Genomic DNA, 18,507 nt, shown 5'->3' on the forward strand with positions numbered 1-18,507 from the left:
TGAAAAAGCCGGCTTAAATCTCAATATCCAAAAAGCTAAGATCATGTCATCTGGTCCCATCAGTTCAGTTCAGTTCAGTCGCTCAGTTGTGTCTGACACTTTGCAACCCCATGAATTGCAGCACACCAGTCCTCCCTGTCCATCACCAACTCCAGGGGTTCAGTCAAACTAACGTCCATCGAGTTGTTGATGCCATCCAGCCATCTCATCCTCTGTCATCCACTTCTCTTCCTGCCCCGAATCCCTCCCAGCATGAGGATCTTTCCAATGAGTCAACTCTTGGCATGAGGTGGCCAAAGTATTGGAGTTTCAGCTTTAGCATCAGTCCTTCCAAAGAACACCCAGGACTGATCTCCTTTAGGATGGACTGGTTGGATCTCCTTGTAGTCCAAGGGACTCTCAAGAGTTCTCTCCTATACCACAGTTCAAAAACATCAATTCTTCAGCACTCAGCTTTCTTTAAAGTACAAATCTCACATCCACACGTGACTACTCAAAAAAACTTAGGCTTGGCTTGACACACCTTTGTTGAAAAAGTAATGTCTTGACTTTTTAATATGCTGTCTACGTTGGTCATAACTTTCCTTCCAAGGAGTATGCGTCTTTTAATTTCATGGCTGCAGTCACCATCTGCAGTGATTTTGGAGCCCCCCAAAATAAAGTCAGCCACTGTTTCCAGTTTCCCCATCTATTTGCCGTGAAGTGATGGGACCAGATGCCATGATCTTAGTTTTTTGAATGTTGAGCTTTAAGCCAACTTTTTCCCCCTCCTTTTTCACTTTCATCAAGAGGCTCTTTAGTTCTTCTTCACTTTCTGCCATAAGGGTGGTGTCATCTGCATATATGTGGTTATCGATATTTCTCCTGGCAATCTTGATTCCAGCTTGTGTTTCATCCAGCCCAGTGTTTCTCATGAGGTACTCTGCATATAAGTTAAACAAGCCTGGTGACAATGCACAACCTTGACGTTCTCCTTTTCCTATTTGGAACCCATCTGTGCTCCATGAGAAAAGAATCTGAATAAGATTGTATATACATATATGTATAACTTATTCACTGTTCAACAAAAACTGACATTTATAGCATTGCAAATCAATTATACTGCACTAAAAATAAAAAAAATGAATTAAAAATAAATCAAAGATCTGGAATAAACCATAACCACATGTATAACAGCTTTAAGTGAGCTCTTGGTGTCCTAGCTGATTAGGAATCCAAGAATGATCTTGGGAGATCCCCAAACTTGTAATTGCTATTTGAAGTGAATAAAGTCTTGAGGACTTTCCACACTGAAATTTGTATCTGTCAAAGGCCCTTTTCCTCATGTGCATAGTCGTGATGTTTCCATGTTGATCAACAGGTACTTTGTCTAAGAACTCAGTAATTAACTCATATTTGAAATTGGAACATGTATAGGAGGAGCGGGGGATTGCTCAATGACTGATAACCAAGGAAGACCCTGGAAACACTCTTATATTGTTGTGAAATCCATCAAGGAGTTTGCCATCTCAGACCCTCCACCTGGGGCTGCTGGTCCTGATTCAGCTTCCTTAGTCCTTGGCTTCCTATCAGCACCACAGCGCATTCAGTATGGATGAGGCACTGGGTTACCTTAGACAAGTCAGTCTCCTCATTGGGTGCCATGGTCTAAATGCTTGTGTTCTCCCAAAATTCATATGTTGAAAACCTAATCCCCAAAGTAACGATATTAGGAAGTGGGATGATTGGAAAATGATTAGGTCATGAGGCAGAGCCCACATGAATGGGATTAGGGCTCTTGTGAAAGAGGCTTGAAATACTTGCTCATCCCTTCTATTTAGGGATATGTCCTGGAAGAGGCCCTCACTCACTCAACCATGCTGGCACCCTGATCTTGGACTTCTAGCCTCCAGAACTGTGATACATAACGTGGTTTATAAACCACCCAGCCGCTGGCATTCTGTAAAGGCAGCCTGCGTGCACTAAAACACTGAACGTGATTAAATGGGGTGGGGGGGAATGAAACTCTTGTTTTCCCTTCCAAGGTGATAAATGTGGAACAGGTAGCATAGATATTCAATTCCTGAGGCCCATGGTGACCTATTCCATAGAATTGTACATTTCTTTCAAATTGTAGTTCTTTGACATGCTCACCTATTTTCTTGACATGCTGACATATTTTCTTAGAGGTAATTAATATTTAAATCAATAGATTGTGGATTTTATGCGATCAGTTGAGGGTGTTAAGAGCAAAGATAGAGGTTTCCCAAATAAAAGCAATTCAGCCTGAAGACGGCACCATTACTGGTACCCCAATCTCCAGCCCGTCAGCCTAACGATGAAGCAAATGGACACTGAGGCCTGTATCTGGGCTCTCATCAGAATCCTAACTTACTTGCTCTTTGACTTGGAAAACTTATCTTCAATTTTCTAGGGCTTGGTTTTCTCAACTGGAAAAGGAAAATTAGAGTAGAAAATCCTTTACATTTCCAAAGATTATGCAAATCTCTGTATAAAACATGATTCCAAACTGAGGTTTTATTCTTTTTCCCAAAAAGAAAATTATCGATGGGTTGTGCAGCTTCTGTGTTTGGGTCTCTTATACTTCTCATTATCTGCTTTATCCCACAGTGTATTTCTCTAGCGTAGCTTTCAGAAAGTACCTTGATAGAAATAATTACTTGACTGTTATGGAATATTACTTTTATCTGTGATCTTCCACTGAAAAGCAGGAGTTGTAGTTAAGCACATTGTGAGAGAAACTGTTTCTAAATGTCAGGATGTCAATGTGAGAAGTTTGTGGTGCGTAGTTGCTCAGTCGTGTCAAACACTTTACGACCCCCTGGACTGACAACCCCTTGGACTGCAGCCCACCAGGCTTCTCTGTCCATTGGGATTCTCTAGGGAAGAATACTGGAGTGGTTTGACATGCCCTCTTCCAGGGATCTTCCTGACCAGGGATGGAACCCAGATCTCCTGTATGCACGGGGACTCTCTTTCCTGTCTGAGCTGCCAGCTCCTAATAAAATAGGTCTTGAAGTATACAGAAGATGTGTGATTTGTCTACTTTTGTTTCCTGCAACCGTGGGTTTTTCCAGCTAATGTATCAGTCCAATTTCTATTTACCTGAATGCTATCTAGAATGCAAGTTCTCTCTAAAAGAAAAAAGTCCACACAAAAGGAACTTTTATCTGGAATAGCAGTTAAGATTTTGTCCAGTTGTCAGTTTGTCCAAAATACCAGAGGCTGGGTATTTTCTTTTAATTATAATATTTACCTCAGAAAGAACAAATGGCTGGCCAGTTTCTGCCATGTTTGATACTCAATAAATACTAACGTCAGGGCAGTTGGCGTACCCTTATAGCTCCAGGGGAACTGAACTAAAGGAGTGGGGTTTGGAGTTGTTCAGATAATTAACTATAATATAGGTCAAAATGTGGTCAGTGAGACAAAAATTGTGAGAATGAAATCAGGAAGCCATAAGGAGGAAGATGGTACTTTCATCTGGGAAAAGTAGGTAACAATTCATCAAGGAGGTGACTTTCTTTTGTACCTTCCAAGAGAGATTAAATGTTTGTGTACAATGTAGGAATATTTGATTTGTAGGCTCTCCTTAAAGTATTTTTATCTGTCATCATCAGAGAGTACAGCTAAGAAACTGAACTCCTCTAGTGAAGCTGAGAATCCTATGGTAAAAAGTAGATTCAAGCGGCAGGTTCAGAGCACTGTCTCTAGTTCTGTCCTATTCAGGCTTTTGGTCCGTGAGTGGATTATCACATTATCTTAGGACATGAACTGCAAGGGCTAGTGTATGTGGAATAACAGACTGCAAATCAAGTGATTTCTATCTAATAAGGTGATGATTAAAAACAAATGCATCCACAGTTTTGTGAAAGTAAAAGTCGCTCAGTCATGTCCAAATCTTTGTGACCCCATGGACTATACAGTCCATGGAATTCTCCAGGCCAGAAAACTGGAGTGGGTAGCCTCTCCCTTCTCCAGGGAATCTTCACATCCCAGGGATCAAAACCAGACCTCCCACACTGCAGGCAGATATATCACCAGTGAGCCACAAGGGAAATCCCCACAGTTCTAGTTCTGTAATTATGTCCAAATAATCAGGGTATGAGGGCTTGGGTGGGGAGAAAAGACCTCCATGGTTGTAGTTCAGTGTATGCTTTGAGCAGAATCAAAAATTCATTGGAATTTTACTCTGCACGAATAAAAGTGTTTCATTGAATGAGCACCTAAGGAAGGCCTGCAGGATGCAAAGAATGAACAGCAGGGAAGAACACATGTGGACTTTATGAATTAGGACTTAAATTTTAATAGAAAAACAGAAACAGATAAATTTCAAAGTTACATGTTGCACCACAATTGGGACACGTGTCGAGAAAAGCACACAATGCCATATGTGCACATAACAAGGAGCCCTGAGCTGTGTCAGAATCAGGAACGGCTGCTTTGGGGAAGTGGTCTTTACTGAGATCTGAAAGATGTCGGGGAAGTCATGAGGTAAAAGAGACAGGGTCTTCCAGGTAGTAGGAATGGCACTGATAAAGAGTTAGCCATATGTGAGAATATAGAGTGAGAACAGACATGCCAGGATTGAACCTTCAAGGAATTTAATATACTTGGTAAAACAGGCTAACTGGACAATAACATGAGGTGGAATATGATCAGTTCTGTGAAAGAGATAACAATCAAGTTTTGCAGAGCATACGAGATATTTCCATTTGTTGGGTAATTCGGTAAAGAGTCACCTAAACCTACAAAATCTGGTTTCTATTGCTACTTTTGCATCGAGTTTTATAAGTTTAGATAAGTGACCTAATCATTCTTGGATTCCCTTATATGTCCTTAATATGAGAGAATTTTCTAGATAATTTCCAAGGCTTCTTCCTTTTCTGAATGTCCAATGAATCCCACTGGTTATTATCTGGAATAATAAAAAAAAAAAAAACACTTTACATACCAAGAGTAATGGCTGAAATATCTATAATATGATATAAAAAGTATTGAAATTCTTGTTTTTTTTTCTTTTTTCAGTCTTTTAAAATATAATTTCCAGATAAAATGGCAAGATATTTGAAGCATACGTTATAATTTAAATAAGTATACATGATGAATGGATTCCCTCATTGATTTAATTAACATATCTATTAATATCACCTCACATATTTACTTTTCAAGATCTTTTTGGTGAGAACTTTTAAGTTTAACTCTCTTACATGTGTGCTAACTGACTTCAATCATGTCCAACTCTTTGTGACCCCTGGACTATATACACTGCCAAGCTCCTCTGTCCATGGGGATTCTCCAGGAAAGAACACTAGAGTGGGATGCCACGTCCTCCTCCAGGGGATCTTCCTGATCCAGGGATTCAACCCATGTCTCTTATGCATCCTGCACTGGCAGGAGGGGTCTTTATCACGAACACCACCTGGGAAGCCCCACAAATGTCAATAACACTTTACAAACCATAGTCACCATGTTACACATTAGATCCTCAGACACTATTCATCATCTTACAGCTTAAAGTTTGTGCACTTTGACCAAATCCATTCTTAAATCATTGATTTCTCAGCACTTATTTTTACATGACCTGTGACATGTTCTTGTATTTATGGTTTTGGAGTCAGGAAAAAAATATCCCCCTCCTGTTGGAAGCAGTTTAGCATTAGATCTTTGAGGACCATCTTTATCTAGCAGCTCCATAGCCACCCCTATCATTGTCGGAAATCAAGATGATTTACACAGGTAAGGGAAATAAAGAAAACTGGCTTCCCTGGTGGCTCAGATGGTAGAGAATCTGCCTGCAATGTGGGGGACCTGGGTTGGACCCCTGGGGCAGGGAAGATCCATGCAGAAGGGAATAGTTACCCACTCCAGCATTCTTGTCTGCAGAATCCTTTGGACAGAGAAGCCTTGTAGGCTACAGTCCATGGGGATCACAAAAAGTCAGACATGCCTGAGCAACTAACACACAATGAACTTTAAGGATTTGGAAGATGTATCAGAGATAAGGATAGCTTAAAAGGAAGAGGGAAACTCTTTGAGACAGGCAAGAACATAGATTCACAAACACTTATAAGCCAACAGGGCAAAGGAAGAGAATGGATAGTGCAGTCTCTAAAGAGTCTTGTACATAGCTGCTGCTAAAAGCGATGGCCTCTGACCAGATCTCTGGGCTTCAGTGGAGAAACTTGGCTACTTTCCAGCAAAAAGGAGTCAGAGGAAAGAATCAATCCACTAATCTCTTTCTCCACTGACTCACCAATCTCTTTTGTCCACCCCTGGCCAACTCAAGTAGAAGTCAGACGCAAGGAGAGCTAGAGAGATAAAGTCTAGTCTTCTCAGCCTCCAAAGCTTCAAAACATAATAGAAAATGATCAACAGGGTTCCCGAGGGGCATATAAAGAATATCAAACACACACACCATGTCTATACAGTTGCTATGTTTTCTTTATCTTATGATTCTAGTTGTAGTTAATTTTGCTAGACATTTAGGATTACTGGGTAGGATTAAGTTTAATGGGAGAAGTCAGTTTCTGATTTGACCTAGACTTGAGTATTTGTCACTGTATTTCTGGTATCATAATATTATTACTGGGTCCCTAACTGACTGTATCCTTGATTCACTTAAACCCTTAGAAGAGATAGGTAATGTGACCAGACTTAGGAAGGGACCAGAAACTATCAAGAGATTATATATACATTGTTGAATTCATTTGTTTGATTCGTATGTGTGAGAGTGAAAACTTTTAATTCCAAATTTGTGAGACAGGTTAGTCTGAAATTTCCTTTTTGTGCTGCCTTTGTCTCATTTTGATATAGATCAATATTGGCCCCATCTCATTAGTTGGGAATGGTTTCCTACTCTTTCATTTTCTTGAAGGGATTATATCAAATTGATCTTAATAGTTAAAATATTTATTAGAATTCTCTGGTCAAACTATCTTGGATTAATTATTTCTTTTTCAAAAGTTTTATGCCACAGTTTCAATCTCATTATAATTTATAGGAGTATTCAGATGATATATCTATTTTTGCTTCAAGTACTTTGAGATTATGTTGCTTGGTGTATACATATTTAGGAGTATTATGAATTCCTGCTGAATTGACTCTTTTTCACTTATGTAAAGTCCTTGTATTCCTTTGTTCGTAGATATTTTCTTTTCTCTAAAGTCTACTTTATCTAATATTAACATCTGTTTTTATCCTTTTATTTTCCAAATATCCATGTGATTATTGAGTTTCTTGGGCTTTCCTGATGCCTCAGACAGTAAGGAATCCACTTGCCTTGAGAAGACTCGGATTCAGTCCCTGAGCTGGGAAGGTCCCCTGGAAGAGGACATGGGAATCCGTATTCTTGCCTGCAGAATTCCATGGACAGAGGAACCTGGTGGGCTATATTCCATGGATCACACACAGTCAGGCACAGCTTAGCAACTAAACCACCACCTGCTGTTCCTTCACATTTATTCCTTGGGAGGAACAGCCCTACTCAGGCTGCCTTCTGACACTAGGTTGGAGGTCAGGAATGCTGAGCCTGGCTTGTCTTCTCTTAGGTGCTCCTGTGTTGCTCTTCCATTCTTCAGGCCCTAAACTGGTTCACCTTCTTTTTGCAAGCTATAAAATGTCTCCTTTAGTGGTCTCCTTTTTCCAGAACAAACAGAGTAGTGGTCACAAAAAGATCAATGTCCTCTGGTCTGAACCAGAAGCTCAAGGTGTATTTTATAACCTAGGGAAGAGTTTTCATGGAGGGAAGTTGTGGAGGAAAGTGGAAAGGAGTCCACAGTAGGCTGGAGATGAAAGCTGTGGAGTCCCTTTCTTTAGAAGTCACCATAAGCTGAGAAAGTATTTTTTCTAGGTGATATATATATTCAGCTCTGAGGTGGTACACTTTCTGTTTCAGCAAATTGTAAGTCTTCTGCATGTTCTCATTAATTTTCTTTACAAATGAATATATATAATGATATCCATATGACATTTTATTTAATCTTCTAGGCCATTTCAGTTCAGTTCAGTTAAGTCTCTTGGTCATGTCCTACTCTTTGCAACCCCCTGAACTGCAGCAAGCCAGGCCTCCCTGTCCATCACCAACTCTCGGAGTCCACCCAAACCCATGTCCATTGAGTCCGTGATGTCTTTAAGCATCTCATCATCTGTCATCCCCTTCTCCTCCTGCCCTCAATCTTTCCCAGCATCAGGGTCTTTTCAAATGACTCAGCTCTTCACATCAGGTGGCCAAAGTATTGAAGTTTCAGCTTCATCATCAGTCCTTCCAATGAACAAGAGATTAACCATTAATCTCTTGTTTACTGTGGGTTAGAGCCAATATATCCCCTTATAAGGTGTTATACAGTTATGACGTTGACTTATCTCTGATCCGCACACCAAGAAGCTTAGTGTTCATCCCAGGTGCAGAATACAGTGTTGTTTATGGGGACAAAATGGTAGTGCAGAAAAACATGGCATAAAGTTATAGGAAATAGTAAGAAATGGACTGAGAATAATAAGAGTAGAGAAATCAAGCTAACGCATTGATAGAGGAAAACTAATCTTTAGCAAAAGTTATGAAGATTTCAATAAATTACTTGGAAGATATGGAAAAAATGGGTAGTCAAAAATGGAGGATGAAACAAAAACTAGTGAGTAAAAAGAAAAATGTGAATTTAATAGAAACCTTTAGCACTGCTTTTTATTAGCTGTCTGCTCTACTGTGTGCTCCTTGATTGACCTAAAAGAATTAACATACAACTTTCAAATACCTTCATCAGAAAGAGAATAATTGTTTCCAGTTCTAAACTCCATTCTACTGTAGCTCTAAATCTATTCACTGCAAAACTGAAAACAATAACTTGTAGCATGAAAAAAAAACAGTATTCGTTTTTGTGACCGGGATACAGCTTTGTTTAACATGTTCCATCCACCCAGTTCACTGCAGAGAAATTCTCTTTTATTGGCTATTTATTCTGAGCCTGGAGAAGAAAGCCCAGAGAGACACTGAAGGACCAGAAAATCAACATGCTTCCCTTTCCCCAGTTCAGTTCAGTTCAGTTGCTCAGTCATGTCCGACACTTTGTGACCCCATGAATCACAGCACTTCAGGTCCCCCTAACCATCACCAACTCCCAGAGTTCACTCAAACTCACGTCCATCTAGTCAGTGATGCCATCCAGCCATCTCATCCTCTGTTGTCTCCTTCTCCTACTGCTCCCAATCCCTCCCAGCATAAGAGTCTTTTCCAATGAGACAACTCTTCGCATGAGGTGGCCAAAGTACTGGAGTTTCAGCTTTAGCATACTTTCTTCCAAAGAACACCCATGGCTGATCTCCTTTAGAATGGACTGGTTGGATCTCTTTGCAGTCCAAGGGACTCTCATGAATCTTCTCCAATACCACAGTTCAAAAGCATGAATTCTTAGGCACTCACCTTTCTCCACAGTCCAACTCTCACATCAATACATGACCACTGGAAAAACCGTAGCCTTGACTAGATGGACCTTTGTTGACAAAGTAATGTCTCTGCTTTTTAATATGCTGTCTATGTTGGTCATAACCTTCTTTCCAAGGAGTAAGTGTCTTTTAATTTCATGGCTGCAGTCACCATCTGCAGTGATTTTGGAGCCCAAAAAATAAAGTTTGAAACTGTTTCCACTGTTCCCCATCTATTTCCCATGAAGTGATGAGAACAGATGCCATGATCTTAGTTTTTTGAATGTTGAGCTTTAAACAACTTTTTCACTCTCCTCTTTCACTTTAGTGCTTTATGTCAGGTAGTATTATGGACTGAAAGTGTTTTCTTCAAATTTGAGTGTTAGGCCTTAACTGCCAAAGTACTGTGTTTTGGAAAGGGTTTGACTCTTTGGGACCCCATGGACTGTAGCCCACCAGGCTCCTCTCTCCATGGGATTTCTCAAGCAAGAATACTGGAGTGGCTTGCCGTTCCCCTTTCCAGGGAATCTTCTAGACCCAGGGATAGAACCCCGGTCTCTTACATTGTGGGCAGTTTCTTTACCCTCTGAGCCTCTAGAAAGCCCAAAAGGTTAAATGAGCTCTTAAGGTGGAACACTGATTCAATAGGTTTAGTTTCTTCATGAAGCGAAACACCAGAGAATTTTCAGTGCCTCTGTGTCTTTTCCTCTATCTCTCTTCCCCACCCACCACCTTGTGTGAGGACACACAGAGAAGCCAGCCTGGGAAGAAAGAGTTCTTACCAGGACCTCACCATGCTGGCACCCTGATCTGAGACTTCTAGACCCCAGAATTGTGAAGAAATAAATTTCTGTTGATTATTCCTGAGTCTATTTTATTCTTTTATGGCACTCTTGGCTGACAAATACAAAATCATTTACTTTGGAAATTTACAAAAATAAATGAATGAAAGGAAATTTAAAAAGTTATTGCACTTCTTAGGAATCTTTGAGATTTCACAAAACTGATCCTCTCTTTGATTTCCACATCTTATAAGCTGACGACTTCTTTGACCTAGACACTGTGTTATTTGAAGTCTGGCTGATGCAGCCTTCTTGTTGAAAGGACAGTATAGCTCAGTCACTTACACCAAGGTTCATCTGGGTGCCTGGCGGGCTACAGTCCATGGGGTTGCAAAACTCAGACATGGTTTAGCAACTAAACCATCACCAGCACAGTACTTACAAACTCAGTGAACATTATCCAGGAAAGGCCAAAAATGTCATGGGACAGCCTGGTGGCATTGAGAAATGGATCTGTAAAGGAGATCAGGGGGATGTCAAACATGTCAGGAAAGCAGGACGGGCATGAGTTACCTTGGCACAGAGCAGATTTGACATGACCAGCAGCAGCAGCAGGCAGGACCTGTTTAAATAAAAACATGAGCCGTTCTGAGATGATCTATTCACCTGAGGTTATCAAATCCATCTTTGGAGAGAAGCCTTCTATTTCCCAGTTGCTCTGAGTGCCCAGGTGCTGTAGTACCTGGGGTGGGGAAGAAGGAGCGCCTTCTGTGTAAATTTAGGTATATGATGATATTTGCACAGATAGATAGTTGGAGAAGTAGATTACTCCCTGAATTTTTGTATTGCTCTCAGAAGTACTTCTGTGCTCTGCCAACATTTGGAACTTAATTCTGAGCCAGAGTGTTTAGGCCATTCTTTTAAGACAGTTTAGTGTTGGGACTCTGCAGACTCTGGCAGGGAGGCCCTCAAGGAGTTTGTAATTTTTCATTCTACATTGACTAATGCTTGCATTTTAGACATTGAAATGACAAGAAAAGTCCAGTTGATCTGTGTGGTTTACCATCACGCTGGGATAAGAGTAAACACATGACTGACTGATCGCTACTGTTGAGTACAAAGAGAATACCAAGAGAAAAAGGATACTGTACCTTGGATCTGCTCACTCACCTTAGTAACCCCATGCATGTCTTTGATACTTTCCCAAAAGCTTTAAAAATTTTTAAATTTGTGTTTCACAGTAACCCTGTGAGATAGCGTTAATCTCACTATGATCATTGAGTTATGGTAATGAAGATGTAATGACTTGGAGAGGGCAAGTAATTTTCCCCAGGTCCCATTATTAGCAGATGCAGGTCACTGGGCACCAGTACACTCATCTGTTCACTTCCTGATGTCACATCATACATGCCTGTGGCTCTTGGTCTGCATGTGTGTAACCGGGACCACATTGGGAGCTGTGATGACTCTGCTTAAATAGAAAAATATTTTGTCTTTGACTACAAAACAGCAGTGCCCTAGAACATTGGTTTTATCCATTTGTTCTTCTCTGTCTATAATACTCACTGTTACAGTCTTTGACAATTATCAGTGTGGGGGCCTGGTTCTCCTGGCTAGCCTTTCTCTAGGCACCTTGACAGCTCTTTTACTTTTATGCATCTTTAATATTCTCGTTACATTTGTATCTTTGAGAAAATTTCTAATAAATATCCAAATGGTAATATCAGAATATTACATGGTCAGCACCAACACAAAGTCATCGGCTCTGTGAAAAAGACCTGTCTTTTCCTGACTTTGATTTTTTAGTGACCAAATTTATCTGTCTGGTCTGGAGTACATCCTGACAACCCATGGAGCTTAGTTTTTGAACCACCTCCAAACATCTCCTCTTTGATACTAAAACTAGACCTTCATGCTTCCATGATGTAATGTAATATTTGAGAAATTATTCCTGGCCCTACCTTTGGCCAACAGAAGCATAAAATACTGACACTTGCAAGCACGATTTTAATATTACTTTTCCTGTCCATTCTTTGTAAGTAAGCAGAATTTAAGACTGAAGTGAGCAAGAATTGAGTTTGAACAAGAGAACTGATGAAATAGAGATTTTATCCTCCTGAATGAGATCTGAACATGATTCTTTTTCCAATTTACCAGAAGAGTGCTAATTTAATTAAGGATAAGATATAAGCCTTTACTAGGTTTTCTCTGCTCGTAGTTAGTTTAAAGGGGCATGGTATCTAAGAATAAAATGGTTAATTAAAATTAGGTGATGGAAATACACTTTTTAACACCATACAAAAAATAAATTCAAAATGGACTAACGATCTAAATGTAAGACCAGAAACTATAAAACTCCTAGAGGAGAACATAGGCAAAACATTCTCCGACATAAATCACAGCAGAATCCTCTATGACCCACCTCCCAGAATATTGGAAATAAAAGCAAAAATAAACAAATGGGACCTAATCAAAATTAAAAGCTTCTGCACAACAAATGAAATATAAGCAACATGAAAAGACAGTCTTCAAAATGGGAGAAAATAATAGCAAATGAAGCAACTGACAAAAAATTAATCTCAAAAATATACAAGCAATTTCTGCAGCTCGATTCCAGAAAAATAAATGACCCAATAAAAAATGGACCAAAGAACTAAAAAGACATTTCTCCAAAAAAGACATACGTATGGCTAACAAACACATGAAAAGATGCTCAACATTACTCATTATCAGAGAAATGCAAATCAAAACCACAATGAGGTACCATTTCACATCCATCAGAATGGCTACTATCCAAAACTCTACAAGCAATAAATGCTGGAGAGTGTGTGCAGAAAAGGGAACCCTCTTACACTGTTGGTGGGAATGCAAACTAGTACAGCCACTATGGAGAACAGTGTGGAGATTCCTTAAAAAACTGGAAATAGAACTGCCATATGACCCAGCAATCCCACAGTGGGCATACACACTGAGGAAACCAGAATTGAAAGAGACATGTGTACCCCAATATTCATCGCAGCACTGTTATAATAGCCAGGACATGGAAGCAACCTAGATGTCCATCAGCAGATGAACGGATAAGAAATCTGTGGTACATATACACAATGGAGTATTACTCAGCCATTAAAAAGAATACATTTGAATCAGTTCTAATGAGGTGGATGAAACTGGAGCCTATTATACAGAATGAAGTAAGCCAGAAAGAAAAATACCAATACAGTATACTAACACATATATATGGAATTTAGAAAGAAGGTAACGATAACCCTGTATGCGAGACAGCAAAAGACACAGATGTATAGAACAGTCTTTTGGACTCTGTGGGAGAGGGAGAGGGTGGGATGATTTGGGAGAATGGCATTGAAACATGTATAATATCATATGTGAAATGGATCGCCAGTCCAGGTTCCATGCACGATACTGGATGCTTGGGGCTGGTGCACTGGGATGACCCAGAGGGATGGCATGGGGAGGGAGGAGGGAGGAGGGTTCAGGATGGGGAACACATGTATGCCTGTGGCAGATTCATTTCGATATTTGGCAGAACCAATACAATATTGTAAAGTTTAAAAATAAAATAAAAGAAATAAGTAAAAGAAAAATAAAACAAATGGTTCTCAAAAGGAAGACATATAAGTTGGAGAAATTTGGTACTATTATTCTCATCAACTAAAGAGCTTGTTGTGACAGGCAAGGAAGATAATAGCCTGTATAACATAGACGTATATGTGTGCATATATTTCTCTGCATGTATACATGTGTTATGCATAAATATATGCTTAATTCATTCATGGAACTTTGGACATTATAAAATTCAATTTTATAAGAGCCAGTAAAAATAGAAGAATACCTTAATTCCTAATGTAATTGGTCATTTATTGGTAGATGACTAACTATATGATTTTTTTTCTGTTAAATTGTTATTCGTGTGTTTTCTTTGGTAGCATATATATTAAATAATTGGAATAATACTGAGAAGATTAGCATGGCCTCTGCCCAAGGATGACACACAAATTTGTGAAGACTTCCATATATTTCTAAAACAGCTTCGAGGGGTGGGATGGGAAGGAAGGTGGGAAGGAGGTTCAAGAGTGGGGGGACATAGGTATCCCTATGGCTGATTCATGCTGATGTTTGGCCGAAAGCAGTACAGTATTGTAAAGCAATTCCCCTTCAGTTAAACATCAATAAATACAATTATAAAACTGTTATTGGGGATCATATAACAGGTTCAGATATCCATTGTATGACTAAAGAGGGTCTGACTCTAAACTGATGGTGTCAATTATCATTGGTTAGTGATTCATTAACTTTATAGTTGAATGAGAAAAGCAAACTAACAAACACTACTGTCTGTGATTCAATGTCATAGCAAGCTATAATCCTTGTCTGCGTTCGCTTTTCGGTGGTATAGTGCCCAAACTTTGAAACTGAGGCTGTTCCCGGAAGCGCACAGTCGTGAGTCCTGCCCAGGGTTTTTGTTCCTGATGCTGGAGGCTTCTGTTCACTGGTCCATTGAGGCTGAAATTTTCTCTGCTGAGCATTCTCTGGGTCTATCATGTGCACAAGTCTTTATATTTTGGTTTTCTAATTTGATTCTCTTATTCTTTTGATCAGACTACCAAGTCCCTTTACGATTTATTTTTCAGACCCTTTTGTGCTTTGATCTTTCTGATGCTCATTAGTGTATTTGCTTCCATGTCTACCTCTCTGAGTAGTTTTCAGCATCTACATAAACCCTACCCTATTCTCTTACTGTCTGGATTTTGGCGTTTAGCATCAGCATATTTTTATGAACTTCATTTTCCTTCTGGTGCGGTTTCTGGTACACAGCTTAAGCTGGTTGGCTCACATCTGCAATCTACTGTAACTTGAGTACTATGTGCCTCTATGTTGGTATTACTATTTTAAATCAATATCAACCTAGTATAGCAGAGAATTAAAGGGAATAAAATTATAGTAGTATTAGTAATAATACATTCCCCAAAATTATAACCCAGTAATGCTCCCAGTTTTAAATGACTTTCTATCCATGTATTGTTGAGGTCCCCTACTCATTTTTCCTTACTAGGAGTTTCAATTTTGAAATAGAATGTTGAAAATGATGGTGTGAACATTCTGAAAATCACCTTGGATTTTAGATGTCTCAGATTAAGTATGTAATTATTAGTTTTTTTATAATTAGTAGGGCTATTCTTAGCACATATAGCTCAGTATAGGGTGATTGCTATAGAATGAAGGATGGATACTGTGAACTGCATCACCAAACAGGTGATTGAAGACAAAGAAAGCAATGTCAGGAAGACACAGGCTTCTTTTTTGGAAGGAAAAACTTACAGTGTCTGTCATCTACAGTCTACTCTTCAGATTTTTCAAAACACTTACTCTTCCTTTGCTCATTTAATAATTTGGGTTCTTTGATGTTTTTTCCTTCTGAGTTGCATGAGTCTTTTATATATACTTGGATATGAAGCCATTACCAAATACGTGATTTGCAAATACTATTTTTTCATTCCATAGGTTGTCATTTCATTTTACTGATGGCTTCTTTTACTATGCACAAGGTATTGAGTTTCATGCAGTCCCACTAGTCTATTTTTGCAGCTCTTGTTTTTGCTTTGATGACTGAGTTGTTTGAGTTGTTTATATTTTGGAAAGCAATCCATTAACAGTTGTTTTATTTGCTGTTATCTTCTCCCATCCTTACCAAAAGACTCAGACTGGCTGAATGGATACAAAAATAAGACCCATATATGTGCTGTCTACAAGAGACCCACTTCAGTCCTAGAGACACATACAGACTGAAAGTGAGTGGATGGAAAAAGATATTCCATGCAAATGGAAATCAAAAGAAAGCCGGATTGGCAATTGTCATATCAGAAAAAAATAGACCTTAAAATAAAAACTATTATAAGAGATAAAGAAAGACACTAACAATGATTAAGGGATCAGTCCAAGAAAAGACATAGCAATTTTAATATTTATTTACCCACAATAGAGCACCTCAATACATAAGGTAAACACTAACTGACATAAAAGTGGAAATTGACAGTAACACGATAATAGTAGGCATGTTTTCACTGCACCTATACCAATGGACAGATCAACAGAACAGAAAATTAATAAGGAAACATAAGCCTAAAAGGAAATATTAGAGCCAACAGACCTAATTGATATCTCAGCACATTCCATCCAAATGCAGAAGAATACACTTTCTTCTCAAGTGTACATGGAACATTTTCTTCATCTTGGGTCACAAATCAAACCTCAGTAAATTTAAGGAAATTGAAATTATATCAACTATTTTCTCTGACCACACTATGAGACCAGATATCAATTATATGTGAAAAAAACCTGCAAAGAACACAAATACATGGAGATTAAGCAACATATTTCTAAATAATGAACAGGTTACTGAAGAAATAAGGGAAATCAAAACATACCTAGAAACAAGGAACAATGAAAACATGATGACCTAAAACCTAGAGGATGCAACAAAAGCAGTTCTAAGAGGGAGGTTTATAGAAATACAAATCCTACCTCAAGAAACACATTGAATTGACAATGTAACTTTACATATCTTTAACTCTTTTTAAATTTCTCTTATCAATGTCTTAAAGGTTTTGCATAAAATCTTTCAACACCTTGCTTGTCTATTTCTAAGTGTTTTATCTTTTTTTGATGTAACAGTAAATGGAATTGTTTTCTTCATTCCACTTTCTGATAGTTCATTGTTGATATATAGGTCAACAACTGAGTTACGTATATTGGAATATAGTAAACATAATGTATGCTCCATCTTTAAAGAATAGACATTTTCCCACAAATAAGGCATATAGATGATCAAGAGGTATATGACTAGATGCTCAGCATCACTAGTAATCAAAGGAAATGCAGATCAAAAACACAACAGGTATCACCTCATACCTGTTTGAATGGCTAGTACCAAAATGTAAGAAATGACAAATGTTATTGCGGCTGAGGAGAAAAATGAGTGCTTTTGCACTGTTGGTAGGGATGTATACCGGAGCAACTCCCATGGAATCATAGTGTGGAGGTTCCTCAAGAAATTTAAGAGAACTGTTATGTGATGCATTATCCCACTTCTGGATATATAGTCAAAGGAAATGAAATAATTGCCTCAGAGAGAGATCTGTATTCCCATGTTCATTGCAGCATTATTCACAGTAGCCTTGGTATAGGCACAACCTGAGTATTTTTCAACAGGTGAATGGATTAAAACACTGTGATATGACACATATAGATAAATATTATTTAGCCATTAGAAAAAGAAGGAAATCCTCACATTTGTGCAACATGGATGAAACTGGAGGGCATTATGCTAAGTGGACTAAGTCAGAGAAAGACAAATACCATATGATCTCAATTATAAAGAATCTCAAAAAAGAAAAAAAAGATGGAACTCAGAGTAGAAAATGATTGCCAAAGTCTGGAGGGTAGGGCAAATTGGGAGAGAATTTTAAAGGTTACACACTTTCATATATAAAAAATTAATAAGATCTGAAGATCTGAATTTGAGCTTCATGATCTAATCACGACATCTAATCATGAGTTTGAGAGATCTCTGGGAGTTGGTGATGGACAGGGAAGCCTGGCAAGCTGCAATTCATGGGGTCCCAAAGAGTTGGACACGACTGAGCAACTGATCTGATCTGATCTGAGGGAAGCCTGTGTTTCTGCAGTCCACGGGGTCACAAGTGTCGGAAATGAATGAGCAACTGAACTGAACTGAGGATCTGATGTATAGCATGGTTACTGTAACTAATAAGATTGTGTTGTATTTTTGAAATTGTCTGAGGGTAGACATAATCAAGGGGCATCACGGACTGGATGGACATGAGTTTGAGTAAGCTCTGGGAGTGAGGGATATATGGAAGCCTGGCATGCTTCAGTCCATGGGGTCTCAAATAGTCGGCCACGACTGGATGACTGACTCAACTAAAGAGAGTGGAACTTACCTGTGTTCTCTTCAAAAATCAGAAGTTAAACATGTGTGGTGATGGCAATGTTATTTAATAGAAAGGGAAACTCGTTCCTAATATTTCACAAATGGGGGTGGACAAGATGATGGAGGGGTAGGTGGAAGTGGGGTACACCTCTCTCCACTGATGCATCAAGAACGTCTAAAGACGCAGCAGTTCTCACAGAAGACCAGGTGAATCCTGCCAGGACTCCCTGACTACTGAGAAGGAACATCCGGATCCATACAAAACTTGGTAGGAAAAGGAGAGAAGGGACAAGGAGGAAGGGGAAAGAAAGAGGAGAGCAAGTGGGACATGCCTGC

The 18,507-nt window shown here is 39.1% G+C and overlaps 1 non-coding gene across 1 annotated transcript; it reads left to right on the forward strand.

The window, feature by feature from the left end:
- Positions 1-14,130: 14,130 nt before the first annotated feature.
- Positions 14,131-14,239, forward strand: LOC113882368. Its single transcript, XR_003508376.1, has one exon. It is a non-coding gene; the product is annotated as a U6 spliceosomal RNA (small nuclear RNA).
- Positions 14,240-18,507: the final 4,268 nt, after the last annotated feature.

Source organism: Bos indicus x Bos taurus, chromosome 23 (assembly GCF_003369695.1).
Source record: "Bos indicus x Bos taurus breed Angus x Brahman F1 hybrid chromosome 23, Bos_hybrid_MaternalHap_v2.0, whole genome shotgun sequence".
NCBI classification, from domain to species: domain Eukaryota; kingdom Metazoa; phylum Chordata; class Mammalia; order Artiodactyla; family Bovidae; genus Bos; species Bos indicus x Bos taurus.